We start from the raw sequence: 18,395 nt of genomic DNA, 5'->3' as shown, positions 1-18,395 counted from the left end.
CAATCCTAGGGAGATTTACCCAGCTGCAGAGAGGCTGGAAGGGGCTTAAGTCTATCAACACAACCACAGGCTCCCCCTCCTTTCAGAAGGGCTCAAGCACCTCTTGTGCTGCCTGACTCTCAGTGATGTGGAGCCCTTTACACGTCTCTGGGTTTGAGGATTTTTATGCTCCTTCTGCAACCAAGGCAGCCATGGGAACAGCAGCCACGACTCGTGTCTCCTGTCCCCATCCCTCCTTCTCTAGGTTATCCATGACTGCAAAGGTAATCCTGCCCAGGTAATTTATTGGGCAGATAAAAATATACCTGGAATCACCACTGCAGGTTTTTCTGCTGCTCTTTCCCGTTGCCCTAAGAAAGGCTGACATATCTCAAAGTCTTTTCATCCTCCCAGAATGTATGAAATTCTATAATTATCTTTTCCCATAGGAGTCCCTGGTTTTTTTATTTTTTTTTCTTTTTTTGCCTGGAATATATTTTTACATATACTGACAATGTTTGGGGTTTTTTTTCCCTTGCATTTACATTGGTAATCTTTGTTAATCTAATTTTTATGGCCTGGCAAGCTGTGATGTCCATGCTGGCACTGCTAAATCAGGGAGACCTTATTTATATATGGGGCTTTTGTCTGCATATACTAAAATAAGGGAGACTCAGAGCCACCAGGTATTTCAGGGTCTGTGCCTGAGCATTATCCTGAAGGCAGAACCCAGTGATAGCCTAGACAGGGACTCAGAAACTGCCATAATACAGAGCAGGGGAGTGTTAGAAACTGGCTTTGCTTTTGCAGTGAAACAGTCTGTTTCCTCTGGGCTCCCCCTGCCCAGGACACGGGTCTGAGCTTTGCTGAGGAGCTGCAGGTCCCAGGGCAGCGCTTGGACTGAGGTTTAGAGATAATCTCAGTATTCCAGGATCCCAGGAGCAGCCACATGGAGATCAACTCTTCTGTGTGAAGTGATGCTCCTGTGAATGGGGTCAGAAAGGACCCAGAAGGGCATCATGAGGCGTTAGCTGATTTTCCAAGGGGCTCTGCTTTGTTGCATTAGCAATTTTCTACAGCATTAAGCAGTTTCATGGTACATTGTACTGCACTGCCTGAGATGGGACACAGACTGTTTTCAGCCCAGAGAGGTGACAGATTTTAGACATCAAGCATCAGTCATGCTGGACTGGGAGAGCAGCACAGAGCAGCAGCCATCTGCCATAAGCTTTCCAGTTCACCAGACCTGCTCTCCCTTCTCAGATTCGCAGTCCCATCAGAGCCCTGCCTGCTCCAGCCTTTTGGCAAGCTGCTGCCTTAGTGTCTGGGAAAGTCCACATCTTCATTAATCACTACCTGGGCCTGTCTAACCTGTTCTCTCATCCTGCTCCTTTCCTTCATCCTTTCCCTTCTTTCTTCCTTCCTACCTTTTCTCTTTAAACATTCTTTATCTTTTTCTCAGGGAAATTATCCAGAGATACTAACAACAAATAGAATAGCTTAGACAATTGTATGGTCAAGAGCTTCCCTTTTATATGACAAATATATGCATTTCAATCACTATTTCCAGTTAAATTTAGATTTCCGCTGGTCTCTTGAGTCCTGTCACTGGTCACGAGAGCAAAGTCATTTGTACCTGCCCCTCTGCTTCCCCTCCTGAGGATGCTAAAGCCCACAACAAGGTCTGATGTCACTCTCCTCAACTCCAAACAAAGGGCCCTGGTCTGTTCCTCATAAGAGCTCCCTCCTGATTTGCTGGGATGTGTCTGCAGGCCCTCTCTGCCCTCAAGGGAGTTGGCTGTTTCTCCCAATTTGGTGCCACTGGCAAACTTAGTACTGAGTCCTGCGTCCAGGTCATTAATGAAGATGTTGAAGAGGCAAGGAGGGACCCCAGAACCCCTCCAGTGACCATGCTGGCACTGCTAAATCAGGGAGACCTTATATGTACTTCATCCATGGGCCAGTTGCTCACCCATCACACCACGTGGCTATCCAGCTGTGAGATGGACTGTTTGTCCAGAAGGATAACATGAGAGTATCAAAAGCTTTGCTAAAGTCCCAACAGATTACATCTACTGGCTTCCCTTGGTCATCGAGGTGGGCTGTCCTGTCATAGAAGGAAACCAAGTTTGACAAGCAGGACCTTCCCCTCATGAAGCTGTGCTAGCTGTGACTGATGACTGCCTGGTACTCCATGTGTTTTTCAATACCTTCCCTAATAATCTTTGCCATGATTTTACCATATACCAAAATGCTGTATTTCTTGCTGCCTTCTAGATAACAACTTGACTAAATAGAACTCGCCAAACCTGAACTTCCCTCACAGAGCAATAGAAGGTTGCCTTTTTTGTTAATCTACAAAAATATTCATAAATTGTCAAGGGACATAACAGGCAGCCCTCTCTTCTCCACCAGATTAAATCTGAATAAAAGAACACATTAAAAATCACAGAAAAGTATACGTGTGAAGGAAGAGCTGTTCACTGGAAAGGGACACAGATGAAAAATCCCTGGAAATGTCATCATGCCCTGTTTGTAGATACAGCTGTACCCATATCTCTAAATTACAAGTGATAATGAGGTGTAAAGATTTTATCAGATACCTGGCCGGCTCAAAAGACCTTTAAGTGTTGGCTGGTGTTGTCTCATATTAGGTGGTAGGAATTCTGTTTTCTTTTCTAAGTGGAACATCAGATTACACAGGTCTTATTTCACTGCTGATTGCAGTCATCCACTTAACATCTTGACAGATATTCAAGAATGGAGCAAAGCTGGTGGTGCTGCTGAGTGAGGTGCACATCCATCCATCATCTGCTTGCAGATCACTTGGAGGGCCAGGCCTCATGTCATTAGCCTGCAGCACACCACAATTTGGTGGCTTTTTTTTTTTAACTCCTGCTAACTAGGTTTCTCAACAATTTTGGGAGGGCCTGTTAGCTGTCATTCCTACAAACAAAAGCATCAGCTGGAACATCCTAGGCCTGAGCTTGTGTAACACAGTGAGGGTTTGATATATTTTCTGGAGATTATAGAGCTGTGTGATGTTTTAGCCCATTGCCACTGCTCAGTCTGTGTATCACCGAGTGTTCTCCAAATGCTTTGTTCCCCTTTTACAGCAGCACCACTCCTGTCCTGCCCTCTCCCGCACTCCCAGCCCACCCTGCACCTCCTGAGGAAGAAGATGGGCTCCCAGCTGAGCCATGACTGTCATCTGAGGGCACAGCAGAGCAGGGCAGGACAGTGCTCCCAGCAGCCACAGTGCCCAGCACCCTGCTGAGGTCATGCCACTGCTCTCACCTGTGCTCCAGCAAAGGGGCCTGAAAAAGAGCCACTGCCTGTGATCTGATCCCCTCCGATCCTCGCCTGGTCTTCCTGCAAAGTCGCTTTCCAGAAGGGTCTGGCCAAGAATATCTCTGGCTCCAGGTGACCTCCATACCACCTCTCCTGCACTAGCAAACTAAGTGCCAGCAGTGCTGTGACCCAACACTGTCTCAAACAAGTACAGGACAAAATAAGCACCTGAGAAGGACTTTTGCCCCATTGAAAGAAATACGGCAGTTGACTGTTTCTCCTCTAGATGATCACCTGTGCTCTTGTCACTCAGTAAGTTCAGAGAAAAATCAAGGTTTTTTCAAGGAAAATCTGTTTAGGGGAAGGATTTGAGATGAGTTACGGATGTAATCAAGGTTTGCCAGCACTGCCGAGCGCGGCACAAGCGGCAGGAGCGCCCCTGTCACCAGACTGTGAGAGGCACCAGAAACCTCTGCATCAGTGGGAACCTCACCCAGACAGCAAACAGGTCAGTCTGCCCAACACTGGAGCATTTTGTGAAACACAAAGCTGAATGTCCTATATTCATTTCTTACTGCTTTTGGCACCGCATTCTCTCTCCTTTGTGACTCCTATTTTTCTGTCATCTTTTCTACTTGATTACATTAAAAGCAGAACTCTCTTCAACTTCTCTAATGTTCTTAAATCATAAACCACAAAGCATGTTCTAGTTCTGTCAGTCTGTAAGATGTATTACACAAACTGGACTTGTGTTCACCTCTGTTGAAAGACAGAAACAAATTCTTCAGCACTCAAGGAAAAGAATAATTTCTTGTCAACATGCCACTGTGTAGTTTGACTTCAGTGGACATCAGAGGAGAGCGACATTCCTCTCTAACACTGTTCTCTGTGAAATAGTCTCTAACAACAAGGAATGAACTCATATGCTACCTGCCCAGGTGAAAGAGTTATCGCCCTCTCTGCTTTCACCTAACAGTGCAAAAATGTGTTGCTTCTATTTGGGAAACACTCAGTGAAATTATTAAAAGCCATGGATGAAGCCATACAAAATAGATCTGTATTTTCTTGTCCCAGAATACTTGACATAACAAAGGGCATGTTCTCCTTAATGTAAATAGATCACACTCGCACAACACTATTCTAAATAAATCTGGGGCTAATGTAGTTTATGAGATACACTGAGGAGGTTAAATTGTTTCTGAGTAGGTGGTTAATTAAAGGATTTATTTTGCAGTTGCAGAGGACCCATAACTCATGAGTTACTGCACAATAAAAGTGGTGTAGATGTGTAAAATAACACCATGATTAACTCCCCCAAGCCACTCAGCCCCACACAGTTTTGTGTGCCCCTTCATTCTGCCAATGGCCCCAACCCAAAACTCAACCACACTGTGGCTTGGGGTTGGGATTGTTGGTGGTGGTGGGCTTGGGTTTTGTTTTGGTTTTTTAGTGAAATAGATGCATCTGCTCAAGTGGTTGGCTCAGGACTTCTGTGAGCTACAAAAGAGGAAAAAATATACATGGAGGATTAATTATCAGTCACAAGTGGTCTGGAACAGAAGAGAGAAACAGCCAGGAAAGACTTTGTAATATAATAACTCTCATTCTGTTTCTCTCTCAAAAGGTTCCTGAGGAGTTGTGAGCTATGTGGTGAAGCTTCCATCATACAACACACTGCACTTGTGTTTTGTTTGGTAAGGTCAAGCATCTGTTTTACTATTTCCTCAAAGTAATCTTAATATTTAATGGAAAGTGACAAAGAGGAAGCGTGAAAAAATACAACATGGTTTTCCTTTTAGTTAAAACTCTGTTCGTTTTGGTCCATATTAAAAAATTTACTTTCCTATATATTTAGCCCTCTAAAATCCATGCCATTCGGCTACCAGCATTAATGATGTTAGGATGAATTATACAGAGAAATCAAATTTTCCGTAGCATTTGAACGCCATTAAAATGCCAAACAATAAACTACCAGACTGCAAATTAGATCACTGGAAATATCAAACACATTGCGGTATAAAATCCATAATTGCATTTAGCGCTTTGGCTCCCAGGGGACAGGCTGCTAAAGATCATCACCGTGCCACATATGAGAAGCTATTGACAGAACGATAAAAATCGACAGGCTAACCAAATAAACACTGCAAGCTTCATTAAATATTCAGCAACTGAAATTTGACTATCATGTGCCTTTTCCCCAGTAGATGTGCCGTGCTGCAGCGCCCAGGGTCTCGCCGTGACAGCTTCGTGGGCGGCTGTGCCCCGCAGGGCCCGCGGCCGCGCAGGGCACGGGGCAGCACCGGCAGCTCCCGGCGCCATCAATAAACGCACGGCAGCCCAGACACGGTGATTATTCTCCTGAATACGTTATTAGTCCTGGCCCCGGGAATACCTCCAAAGACTTTAATTAGACCAAGCGTAATATCTGCAGAAGTTTAACACTCCTGCTAGGAGAACAGGGACATTTGGTCCCTAATGAAGCTGAGCACTAAATGGCCTCCTCTCTACCCCTTCTGCAGGTGGGTGCCTCTGCAACTGCAGGACCCTGCACACCCTGGGGCAGGAGCGTGCCCGGCAGTTCGGGCTGGCCAGGACTCCAGTGGGCACCTGTGTCTGAGAAGCACAGAGCGTGTGCCCACCCCACCAGCCTGACCCTGAGGCCAGGGGGCATCCATGGGCACAGCTCTGGCATGCTCATCTCTGCCTGGCTCTGGCCTGAAGGAAGGTAATCTGCTTTGTGCAGCTCTGTCTCTTACATCATTAGAGACACACAAAAGAAATTAATGTCCCTGGCAGAAGACAAGATGGTACTAATTTTAAATTTTACTAACCACCTATTTTCTGTTGCTTTCTTTGATCATTTGCTGGCAGGAAGAGCACTTTTGTGGCTTAAACACCCATTCTTTCTGGTGACAGTGAAAGGAATAGAGCTACAGGAGAGTTGGTACAGGCAGAGGGCACAGAGCCATGCCATGGTGCTTGTGGAAGAAAAAGGAACCTAAGTAAACCCAGTGTGCCCCAAGGAGCTCTAGAGCCCAACACTACTTGCTGCTTGTGGACCCAGCCTGGTCAAAATGGTGAGATACTGGGACCTGGAACAGAGCTTGGTACTACATTGTTTAAAATATTTAAAGTATACTGTTGTATTTCTTGAAATTACATTGAACATTTAAAATCCTGGAATTAGTTCCCACATCCCTGTCAAGACACATTTTTGCCTGCTTGCATGCTCCTGCAGGCAGAGTGGCACACTTACTGCTGCAAGAGAAAAGAAAACAACAAAAAGGCTGCACGTTTCCTCACTCTGTTCCTACAGGCCTTGAGTCTGAAATTAGAACAAATAAAATGTATAATGCATGCTCTGGAAGCACCCAATAGGGTTATAAGCAGCCATTCCCTCTTCATGGAGAAAAAGTTTATGTAAATGACTGATGACAGTGTTATTGTGTGAGGAATATCAATGGAGTAATTACAGTTACATAGCTTGCTGCTGCACTGCTGCTCTAAGCCTGTGTTAATTTTTCACACCACTCCCCTGGGAAGGATCGCAGTGTGCTCCTAAGAGCAGAGCTAATAATCGGAGCTCTGAGCCACTGCTGCTGAAACTAGCCCCAAGGTCTTTCTGAGCAGACTGCTAAACACTGCCTGTCTCCCCAGAGAGAAGAGAACAGAGATAAAATGATTAAAAACTGCCAAATTGGACTGGCAATCACTTGGCTATACTGTCAGCCCAAGACAAGACAAATCTCAGTTATTTTTCCTTTTGTGAGCTGGAGAACAAGGCCAGCACAAAGCAGCACGACTGCTAGCAGAGCAGCAGGCTGACCACGTTCCAGGTCCTCACCACTTTTGTGTCAACATCTACAGACTCAAATGATACATTAGTGATTTCATTTAACACCAGCACAAATCCAGAATCGGAGAAAACCAAGTTCTATTTAGGCCTACTGGGACACTTACTAGAAGTCAATTCCACTTGTTTGATCCCAAGAATAATCTCAGAACTGAGCACATCACAGACCCAATAACTACATCTTCCTCCATATGAGCAGTTCTTTGAGCTTGGACACTGCTGATACCATTTGTCCTGAAGTTTTAGACAAATGACATACTCCTTCCAGCTCTACACGGTGAGAAGTAGCACAAGCATTAAGTGACATATGTTAAATGTGTAAATTAAAAAAAACACACTTTCAAAGACTCAGGTGAGGTATCTGCACCTCAGCTGTGTGAACACTGTGAGACAGTCTTAAGCCACAGTTGATGATCAGTAACACAAGGCATCACTTCCTACAGGCTTGGAAGAAATAAATATTCTATACGAAAAAAGAAAAGTAGCCACAATTAGCCTATCAACCAGAAACCAGCAGCCCACATAAAGCAAGCTTGCAGTCCTGACAAAAACCACCTCACAATGGTGCATACACCTTTCTTGGTGAGGGACAGGCAAAACCAGCTAGGATGGCTGTGGAGAACCCCATTGACCTTATGTATGGCTGGCCCATGAGCCCCGTGCAAGCTCAATTTCCTGTGCAAAACCTGTCAAAATCAGTCAACATCGCTTCATCCCTGTAAAGGGGCGAAAGCATCGTGGCTAGGGATCTCTTCTATGGCCCATCACAATATTTTTAGCTTGACTTCACTGCATGAAATCATAAGTGCAGGTGTCAGCATTTGTGTAACCAGCCAGCCAGATCCTTTTCCAGAGCCCAATTGTCAAGTGGCTCATGCATATTAATGACAAAAGTTACACCAGTCCGAACCTGAGGCTCCCCAGTCCCCTCCTGTCTATCCACAGAGAGGGGAATGACACAGAGGCTTTTCTCCTATACCCTACAAATTTCTCAAACATTTGTTTGTGATCAAACCATTTGTTTGTTATTAAAAATACTTTAGCTAATACCCTTTTGAAGCAAGAGGAAGAAATCTGGCAAGATTGAACACTAGCAGCTGGCTGGGATAAACGGGCTACAGGAGGCAACTTGCTCTGATAAATCCTGCAATTTTTCCAGTTTTCACTGAAGCATCAATTGCCACGCGTGCTCCCCTAATATCTCGCTGTTTCCCAGGGATTAAGGTGACCTCTGTCTCTGTGTCTGACAGGTCTGTGGCAATGCCCCCGGGCAGGGCTGCCAGGGCACCCAGCCCTGCTGCACTGAGGGTGCCAGCCCTGCGCCCGGGGCTCTGCCCGCCTCGAAACCTGCCCGGAGCTGTGCCCAAAACCAGCGCACGGCAAACCAGGCTCTGGTCCTCCACGCCCCAGCAGAGATTTGGAAACAGCACATTTACAACACTGCAGGTGAAGGAGGGAGGGAAGCAGAGCACCCCCAGCCCGGGAATTATTTCACTCTATTTCCCTTTCACAACAGTCCTGTTAAAGTGTTTTTGCTTTATCTCTCCAGCATGTCTGGGGTGGTAGAAGGGGATTAAGGCCGGCCGAGGAATCCGCCAGGGAAGGAGCGCCGGCAGCGAGCCCTCCCTCCTCCAGGCCGAGAGGAGCGAGCCGGAGCCGCGCCCCGCCCGGGCGGCCCCACCGGGGATGCTCGGGGCCGGGGCCCTCCCCAGCGGGGCTGCTGGCCTGGGCTGGGCTCGGCGCTGCGGAATCAAATCAGGCACGGCATCCTCCGCTATTAAACAGCTCAGAAACAATAGCTAAAAACGAGCTATCAGCGAAATAAACAAAAACCTATCTCAGTGTCTCATCTGACACACCTTGTAGGTCTACCACGGCTCTCTCTGGCTGTGTTGAAAAAGCCCCTTCCCTCTGTACAGCTTTGGTTTTCATCAGATTAAGGTAAACTGAATCCTTTTCACCTATTCCAAAACTGATCTTGCACAGAGACCAGACACCATGACACCAAGCTCTGCAAAATCACATTTATTACCTCCCAGTTATCTATGAGTTAAAGCAAACATTTCCTCTGTAAAAGAAGCTGCTGGGGAAAGTCTCTAAAGTACAGTCAGGAATGATAGGGCCACACCTACAACCCCTTTACCCTCAGCTGGACACACTGCTATTAAATTAAAGAGAAACTATTCCATTAAGAGAATCTAAAAAGGCATGTACTTGCAGCCTGGAAAAGTTTAAGTTGCTGGAGCTGTCTGCAGGGCATTTGTGGAGTGGAAATGCTTTAGGCTGCTGCAGCTCAAGGACAGTAAGGCCAGTCTTTGTGGATGTGACACAGCCCAGATGGACATCCCTCACCTCCTACTCTCAATGTAACACAGCCTTGCAGCCAGCTGACTGACATTTTCCAGTGTTAAAAACTGGAAACAGTGTTTGTTTCCTCATTCCCCCCCCCACCAAAAAAAAAAATCACTATAATCTTAACTTCGGTACACAAAAATACACCTTTTTCACACACTAAATATCTAGCCAATGCACACCAGAGATATTTCACTTAGTTATTGTGAGCAGAGTCATATTGTAAATAGAAAAACAACTTTCTACTTCAGCTGCTCTAGATCCAGATGCTTTCTCTGTTCTGCAACACTCCAGACACTTATGATTAAAAAGAACATACCAGGTATTACAACTATTAAACTGTTAGATACAATTTACAATGGCAATAACCCTCTTGTCGTTGGTCCTTCCTAAAGTTAACCAGAAGTTTGTCAGATATTTAACAGCTCATGGAGCAAACTGATTTTGGGACTTGTTTCACATAAGTTTGGTCAGTTATTTCTTAAAATCATCAGCTTTTGGTTTAACTCAGTTTGTTCAAGAAGGCAGCAGACTGGCCTGAGTGAGGCGCCTCCCTGGCCTCCAGCTGCACCAGGAGATGCAGGGCACAGCTTTGGCATTAGGGCAAGGTGGGCAAGGGTGGTAGGACTGGCCAAAAGACAGGAGGAGAACAACCATCCAGTGGTGTCCTCATTTTATAAGAAATTTAATAACTTTGCAAGTACAAACCAGGAAAGCTGACAGCGCTCATTCACTGAAAGTAATGAGGTTTGACATATTTTTCTCAAGGATCACAGGTTATAGGCTCCCCTACTCACCAAGCAAGATGTTGTCAGGATGGATGTCTATCTTTCCCAGAAAATATGAACAATTTCAACATGTGAGAGCATGTTGAAGTCATCATAAAGTTACTGTCGTTTGTGTCCCTGCTAGGATGAGCACTGCAAATGCAAACCAGCCTGGCCTCAGGACACCCACCAGCACGGTGCAGCCCTGGGAAGGATCAGCAAAAGCTGAAGATGAGAAAATGATCAGATTAACATTTTCTCACTACATGCCCCCAAGCTGAGTGTGTTGCCTGCCACCTCTGGCTAAATTCACCCAGAATTCAGCCCCAAGCTTCCCTGGATTTTTAGTTTAGCAAAGGATCCCTGGGCTTAGTAATTCCACCAGATGATAAGAGCAGTTTACAAAAAGTCTCAGCTTTTCTATTTCTGGAGAGCTGATAATTTAGGGCTTGACACCACGTGCAAGCCTTGCCCGAGCAGGAGCCCTGCGCGGTGTAATCGCTTCCTGCTGCGAGGGCACAGTGGGCGTCTGGATGGGGGCTCACAGCTGACACAGGCTGCATCAGAGACCTCTCCGTGCCATCAGCACACTCCTGCAACCATCCCTCACCAGCTCTCTCTTTCAGTGCCACCAGTGGTGTCAGTGCTTGACAGATCAGACACCTCTCCGTGCCATCAGCACACTCCTGCAACCATCCCTCACCAGCTAGCTCTCTCTCTCTCTCAGTGCCACCAGTGGTGTCAGTGCTTGACAGATCAGACACCGCTCCGTGCCATCAGCACGCTCCTGCAACCATCCCTCACCAGCTCTCTCTCAGTGCCACCAGTGGTGTCAGTGTTTGAGCTGGATACTTTGGAATGATCTGGGAGGTGCCGATTTTATTATGCTAATGAAATAAGAACACAATAGTCGTCTGAAGCATGCAAGCCAGAGGCCAGGGGCAGTGCTAAAAACTTCTCCCACAGGAAAAACAGATACAAGGCTGGCTTTGAGAGTGGGCGTCTTCTACACTAACCACTGCATTGTCAGAAACCACAGCTGTCCACCACATGAGCGAGCTGAGGCAGGCCTGCCTCGGGCGCGCTGACAGGTCAGTGCCTGCAGCCCGGCGCTCCCTGCAGCACAGGGCAGCCCCTGTGCTCCGAGCTGGCAGCCCGGCACCCCCGAGGGCACCGAGCTGAGCTGTGCCACAGCTGCCCTGCCTGCCTCCCTAAGGGCAAGGGGCAGGATGGCTCCCCGGCCGTTCCAAACACGGCATTTACTCACACACGCTTCTGTCTGGCACTTTACAAGTGGCAGCTTTTACTGGTGTGTGTCTTGCAGCACAGCATCTACCTGAGTCTGCAGAGCAAACCTCCAGCTGAGCAGCTGCAGGGTGCCCTGGCTGGCCCCGCTCTTGAGGGGCTGTGCACGATCCCTCTCTCGACCCGCTGTTTGCCCTGTCATGCTCTTACAGCACATTCACAACAGCTTGGGTCTTCCAGGAGAAAAAACACACAACAAGCCATTATTAAAATTAGTTTAGTAAACAATAATCAGAGGAATAGTTAATAAGCACAGCTTTGCAGTGTTAAGTAGGAAATTAGATCCACTGCCCCATTACTATTTTGAGTGAGAAAGCAATGATGCCTTTAATTATGCATAGTCTGCTTTATTTGAACTGTGTTGGCTGTTGTGAAGGAAATAATCAATGTAAACGCCTCCTGAGGTCGCTCCTGAGGCAGCCGTGAAATGAACTAAGTGAGCAGAGCAGTGCGTATAATCATATCAAGCAAATCCCCAGGTACCAGCCTGAGAAACACACACATATGATTTATACACTCTCCACAACTCAACACTGACACCCCGAGCCATTTCAACAGCAGAGCCTGCACATTGCTCTGAATTCTTACCTACACATGACAAGTCAAATTTTTGAAACTGGAATTAATCTTGTGCATTTTAAAATTAACACAGCCTACCCTGAACTCTGTGGGAATCCTGCTTGATTAGAGATTGTGGAACTCAACTCCTGTTTAAAACCAGTTGGTATTCTAGGGACCTTAAGCAAAACTCCCCAAATAATTTCTGCACACTAAAGAGGTGTGCAGAAATCTTCAGAAGAAGTTCAACATGAAATAAAGTTTAGAACCAAACTCTACTGTAGTGAGAGGGGCAGGATTCAGGCCGGAGAAATTATCTTTTAATTTCTGTATTTATTTAATAGAGAACTTTTATTCAAATTTGTTTGCAAAGCTAATCAAATTTTTGTTTGTTGCTTTCCCCATTTTTGAGTTCAAGCAAACATTTTAATTACAAGTATCCATCTGTAGAGTTAATAGGCAGAACCTGTGTTATACCATGAAGGAGAGAACACAACAGCCAAACAAGAATGACTGTGCAGGCTCCTTCACCAACCACCTTTTGGTGACTGAGGTGCCATGGTAGGGTCACAGCTCCCCCCAGCCCTCCCCATGTTTCACTTCTGTGGAAGCTGCACCAAGAAACTTACTTAAAAAAAAATAGAAAATGGAAAAAAGGGAAACTGTGTTGTGATTGAGAGGATCACAGCCTGTAGGGAAACCACGGCGTCCACATGACACCCTGTGAGAGCGGCCGGAGCCTGCTGCAGTGCTGTGGGAGCCCGCCCTGCTCAGGGAGCAGCACAGAGGGGTGTGCAGCTCTCACCTGCCCTCTGAGCAGCCACGCTCCACAGAGCTGCCAGCGCCAGGAGCCCTCTGCCCCCAGGTGCTCCCCTCACCCCTCGCTCTCTGCTCGCTTTCAGCTTTCACCGGCGCTGCCCCGCACAGAATGGAGTTCTCAGCTGTCCCACGCCAGGCCTCCTGCTCCAAAAAGCCCGGGGGGAGTTTTTGTCCTGCAGTTAAACTGCCAGGGAGCTTGTTCAGCACGGTTCCCTGACACCCTGTCTGTGCCACATCACAGCAGCACAGGGTCCCCAGCACACACTGGCCCAGACATCTGCTCTGCACTGCACACACAGGATCTCTGCAGGTCACTCGCTCGTGCTAAAGGGAGTTTGATCTTTCACTCAGACATGCACTGGCGTGAACTTCACCCTAAGGAGTTAAATCAGCTTTTGCCATGGAAACTCACATGATAAAAATAGATCCTCCTGCTCTACGGGATCTGTACTGTGTGTGATTTAAGGGCCCTTACTGAAGTATCCTGTGCAGTTTGTTTTGTTGCACAAAAATCATGTTTGTCAAAAATTCCTTTATTTCCCCAAGATTCATTTGAATAGGTGATGCTGTATTGGCCACAGAGGGAAAATAGAGCCTCTTTTTCCCAAATGTAAAACAAAAGCTTATGCTTCTTAACATTTTGTCTAGACATAAAAGTTTTAAGGAGTAAGAGCATATGGTGGTTCATAATTTTTATACAACCCATCCCTAAGCAAGCTACCATAAATCTTTTAACAGTAAGTAAGTCTGAATAGAGGTATCCAAGATCACAAAGTAGTGTGTGTTTAGTAGTTTTGTGGCTTCAGACTTTTCAAGTCTACAATCAAAACAGCTATGTCCAAAACATGCTAAAAATTTCCAACAGGAGACTAGGGGCTATTGTTTGCATTCTTTGCTGGATTTGGCTATTCAAGGCTCTTAAAATTGAAATGCTGTAATGGTGATTCTAAAAAAATATATTCACCCTCATGTTTTCTAAAAGTTGGGTAGACACAGATTTGGGTACCAGGACCCTTTTTAAAGATTATTTGAAATATTGGTGTTTGATTTTAGTTTAAAGGGTTTTGTTCTGGTCATCTGAAAAGGCACATCCAGTCACTACAGGCAGGAAAAAAGGAGCTGGCATGAGCTCTGAGTGAGGGTCAAGGCAACGATGGATGGACTGTCACCTTACTGCCTACAAGCAGCACCGTACATTGAGGATTTGATCTTTTTGAATAAAAGGTAGAGCATTTCCCATGGCAGCCTCATAACACGTACAGGACATGGAAGTCCTCTCTCAGCAGTTTCTGAGTGCCATGGGGATGCTCTGGTCCCTTGGTGCCCATGCTCTGTGCCAGCAGGATGGGGCTCTGCCAGCGCTGCAGCCACAGAGACAGAGCTGCTTCAGGAGCTTTGGGTGGGCTCCTGTGCCGCACACAGAGCTGCAGCTCCCTGCAATGCTGTCCCCTCTCTCGGAATCACTCGCGCAGACACGAACGAGGCTCGCAGAGCGGGGAGTGCTGCGGATCCCAGCCTGCCTGCGGGAGCACCCTCCCAGGGCTGCCACCCCTCACCTGCGGGGCTGCACTGCCCAGGGGCACGGGGACAGACCTCAGACTTCCCCTTCAGGCAGCACTTGGGGCTCGCACAGCCGTGAGCACATGTGCACACAAATACATCTGCACACACTCACATTTTCCAGCCCCTTAAAGAAAATAAATCGCATGAGCGTCGTGCATATTTTAAACTGATACCCTGGGGGATTTTTAGACCAAAAATGCCTTAACCAGAAAACTTCATGTTTTCCTTGCTCTCAAAAACTCAGAAGAATTCATATACAAACGATGACAAATACTTCATTCAAACAGACAGTTACTCCCAGAGCAGAGGGAAAAGGGCCAGCTCAAGTAGTTCGGATGGCTGCATGCAGCTAGGCCCTTTGCTTCAAGACCACAGGAATTGTTTATCACTGAGACTCTCCCAAGCTAATTGAAACCAGCCCTGACTTTTGAACCTGCCAGCACTAAAGAAACTTTAAGTGTTTTCTCCTACTGAGATTTGGCCTATGGGGACTGCTCATTGCTCCCTCCTCAGTCATTTTCAGTTCTTTTTATTTCCACCTTGAATGAATCCTTGAACTAAAAGATGCTTAAGCAATTCTCTGGTAAAACACTTCATTTATATGAAAATGAAATTTTGAGACCATATTGCTTATTTTGCATCTTTAAGGACATTGAATGCAAGTTTGAATTATTCATTAAGGACTCCTATTATAAAACAGTCTCAATAGTTTGGGTTTTTTTGTGGTTTACAACTTACAAATGTAACTTACACAAATCCATTTGCAGCATACAGCATGCTCTCACTTAGGATTTTCACAAGCTCTTGTTAGCAAAAATTTAAGTAAGGAGTTGGTAAAACAGCCCAGCTAACCCAAAGCTGGTTTAACATTTTCTAAAAACAAGCTGAAAAACATTTCCATGCAAGGGCAGACGAGCCTGGTATGTGCTGTACTGGACAGGTATGCTGGCCTGCCCTATGCAAATGGGAAATGAATTTCATCCAGTATGTATCTCCATTAGGATGCTGTTATAACAGGAACACCAGTGTCTAATGCTGCCCTCCAAAAAACCACTTTGGAAAACATTGCAACCATGATGTTCTACTGCTAACACACAATCCACAGCCTTATCATCGACAGAGAAACAGATACAGGTCACAGCACCAGATTCTGGCAGCCTGACATCCCAAGCTTGCTTCCAGCCTTCCTAATTCCCCCAGGACACTGTTTGGTGCATCACAGATTAAGTCAGGACAAGCAGGCAGGCAGCAGCACATTTATCTTCTCTGCAAACATCAGTTCCAAGTGAGATTCCACAGATAAGACAAGTTCATTCAAATTCATTCATCTGAGAATAGAAACCTAAGCCAAAACTAACACGCATTTTATGCTTATTTACAGACCACCAGAGACTAAAGGATTCACCAAGAAATTCACAGGTACCTTGTCTGCAGCAGCAGCAAAATGCCACAACTCATTCTCCTGGGAGGTTTCACCACACACCAGCCTGAAGTTCAGCCTTTTCCCACAGCTCTTCTCCTCCTGTGGTCCTGCTCCTGGTGCTGAGCTGACCTTGGTTCACGCAGCAACAAGGAGGGCTCTCTGTGCCTGGTGCTGTCTGGACAGATGATCCACCTTGGTACCACAGCAGTCAAACAGCTGCAAGCCCACAGGCCCTAAGAAACACTTGTAACGGGATCACATCAGTAACTTCTCTGCACTCGCAGACTTCAGCACATTTATCTGCCCAGAAACTCAGGGTGCCCCGAAGAACAGCACCACCCTTGTGCCTGCAGCCAGTCCAGACCTGCAGCCCAGCCCAGCCCCCAGGAAACAGCCTGGGTGGAGTTGCCATTTTCAAACTTCTGGGGAAACTGGCAGCAGGTGAAGCCAGCAATAAGGAGCTACTGCCCTCAACTGTGCCTCTTGAAATGAGAGGCACAGAGGCTCTGGGAAGAGTAATGAAATGGTCAGGTGTTTGTCCCCAGGATGGTTCTAAGATGGCCTCATGATACTCCGCTGGATCCCTTGTTTAAAGTCCCTGCAAAGATCACCTCCATCCCTGACACTTTCTGTACATGGTACATTCATTGCCTTGGTATATGGAATACAGCTGATGGCTTGGGAAAAAAGAGGTGAATAAAGTTTAAGCTTTTGTGTAGGTTGTGTCCAGAGGAAGTCTGTGCCCACGTGTTGCCAACTTATAAACAATCAGTGCCAAGGTTGTGTCATAAGTGAATAAGGTAGTGATGATGTCAATAAACAAGAGAGAATAAAGCATTTTCTCAGTGAACACATCATGACCTTCTGTAGAGAAAAGGACAAACACAGTGCTCTTTTTTTTGTTATCTACATTTTTCCAACCTTGCCTCTTGAATGTGCAGCTGACAGTCTGAGGACCTCACCAAAAGAGGACACAGAGCAACAGAGGACATGCCTGTCCTCATGGGAAGGACAGAGTAAACAGCATATGGCAGACAGTAGTCATAGTGCTGACACACCGTGAGATAATGCTTGGGTCTGGAGACTCCAAACACTGAGACATTTACCTGCTAACATCAGGAAGGTGAGAGGACTGTGTGCCTTTGAACTCCATGTGCCCTGAGACTCAGCCACTGCAGCAGGCACTGCTGGAGCAGGAGCTGGGGACACAAAAGCATCCACAGGTGTAACAGGGCTCCAGTGAAAATGGGTGCATGGGCTGGAGCCTGTGGATGCACAGATATGGCTGAACCAGTGCAGGCCCTGTGCTCACAGTCAGGGTCCTGTCCACTCTGCTCATGGACAGCAGCACACAGGTTCAGACAAGGAGCCTCTTGGCTGTCCCCCTGCTCACCTTGTGAGCACCTCTCCAACAGGCTGCCAGCAGTGCCGGTGCACATCAGCAGGAGTTACAACTTCCAGGAGCTCTCCAGACCACAGAACCAGTATTTTCCACACATGCCAATACTTTCCAACTGTGGGTACTCCTTCTTGACAGGATTTGGGAATGCTTGGGGGCTTTGGATTCACTCCGGGAGCTGGAACAGCCTTGTCAGCACGGCACTGTGCCCAGGCTGAGAAATGTGGGGGTGTAAGAGTCAAGTTTATCTGGAAGTGGGACAGGGGGTACAACAGCTTGGGAAATGCTGACAGAGGCTGTTTGACGCTCAACCTGTCCTGAAGAAGCTTCAGGAATCCGGCTCAGTATCATGCAGGCATCAGCCTGGCAGGCTCACACGTGCACACCAGTTATTTCCCCCAGGACCGAAGCAGCAGCAGCCTCCCATCAGCTTGTGTGTGGGAGCAGTCCTGGTGCCAGTGTTCATCCAAGTGGAGAGTCACCCCGCTGGCACCAGGCCAGCCTGTTCAATCGCCTCCTCACCCCACGCACCCTCAGCCTCTGGGAAGGGAAGAACTTTGCACTGCACTCCTGCTCTGGCTCCACTGTGGGCACCTGTGCCAGCGCAGGGCTGCGTGTGCCACATCTCACAACGGGCAGCACACAGCCCTTCCCCTGCCAAGGGGATGGCACCTCCGTACCACATGTGAACAGTTCCACACAGACCTGAGAGCAGTGCCAAGGGGCTGCTCATTCCTCCTTCGTGGGACACACATCAGTGTATGTTATCTTACAACACTGCAACGAGCAATTAGGGCTCAGTTGCCTGGTCCTATGCCTGCAGCCTGCAGAAATGGCATTTGTGAGCTGCAAGTTTGTGGATTAGGGATGTGGGAGACATTAGCTCTCCCCTGCCCTTGAGAGGTGCACACCTTTCACCAGCCCGGAGAGCATCTTCACCCGAGCTAGGGGGTGACAGGTCCCATCTTCACCCTGCGCCACACAGATGAGTCACCGGGGGCCGGTGGGACCGGGGTGCCCAGCAGCGAGGACGCTCATCTGCCCACTCGGGGCTGCCCACGGCCCTACCCAGGCCGCTGCCACGGG

General features: G+C 47.2%; 1 protein-coding gene across 1 annotated transcript in view; it reads right to left on the bottom strand.

Annotated features, from left to right (window-relative positions):
- The window catches only part of LMX1B (LIM homeobox transcription factor 1 beta), an 81,151-nt gene that overhangs the window by 39,642 nt on the left and 23,114 nt on the right, over window positions 1-18,395 (bottom strand). The gene's annotated exons all lie outside the window — the stretch shown is intronic.

The sequence above is a fragment of the Agelaius phoeniceus genome, chromosome 21 (assembly GCF_051311805.1).
Source record: "Agelaius phoeniceus isolate bAgePho1 chromosome 21, bAgePho1.hap1, whole genome shotgun sequence".
In the NCBI taxonomy this organism is placed as follows: Eukaryota; Metazoa; Chordata; class Aves; order Passeriformes; family Icteridae; genus Agelaius; species Agelaius phoeniceus.
Note: the sequence above shows the minus strand (reverse complement) of the source record. Positions and strands in the feature narration are given on the sequence as shown.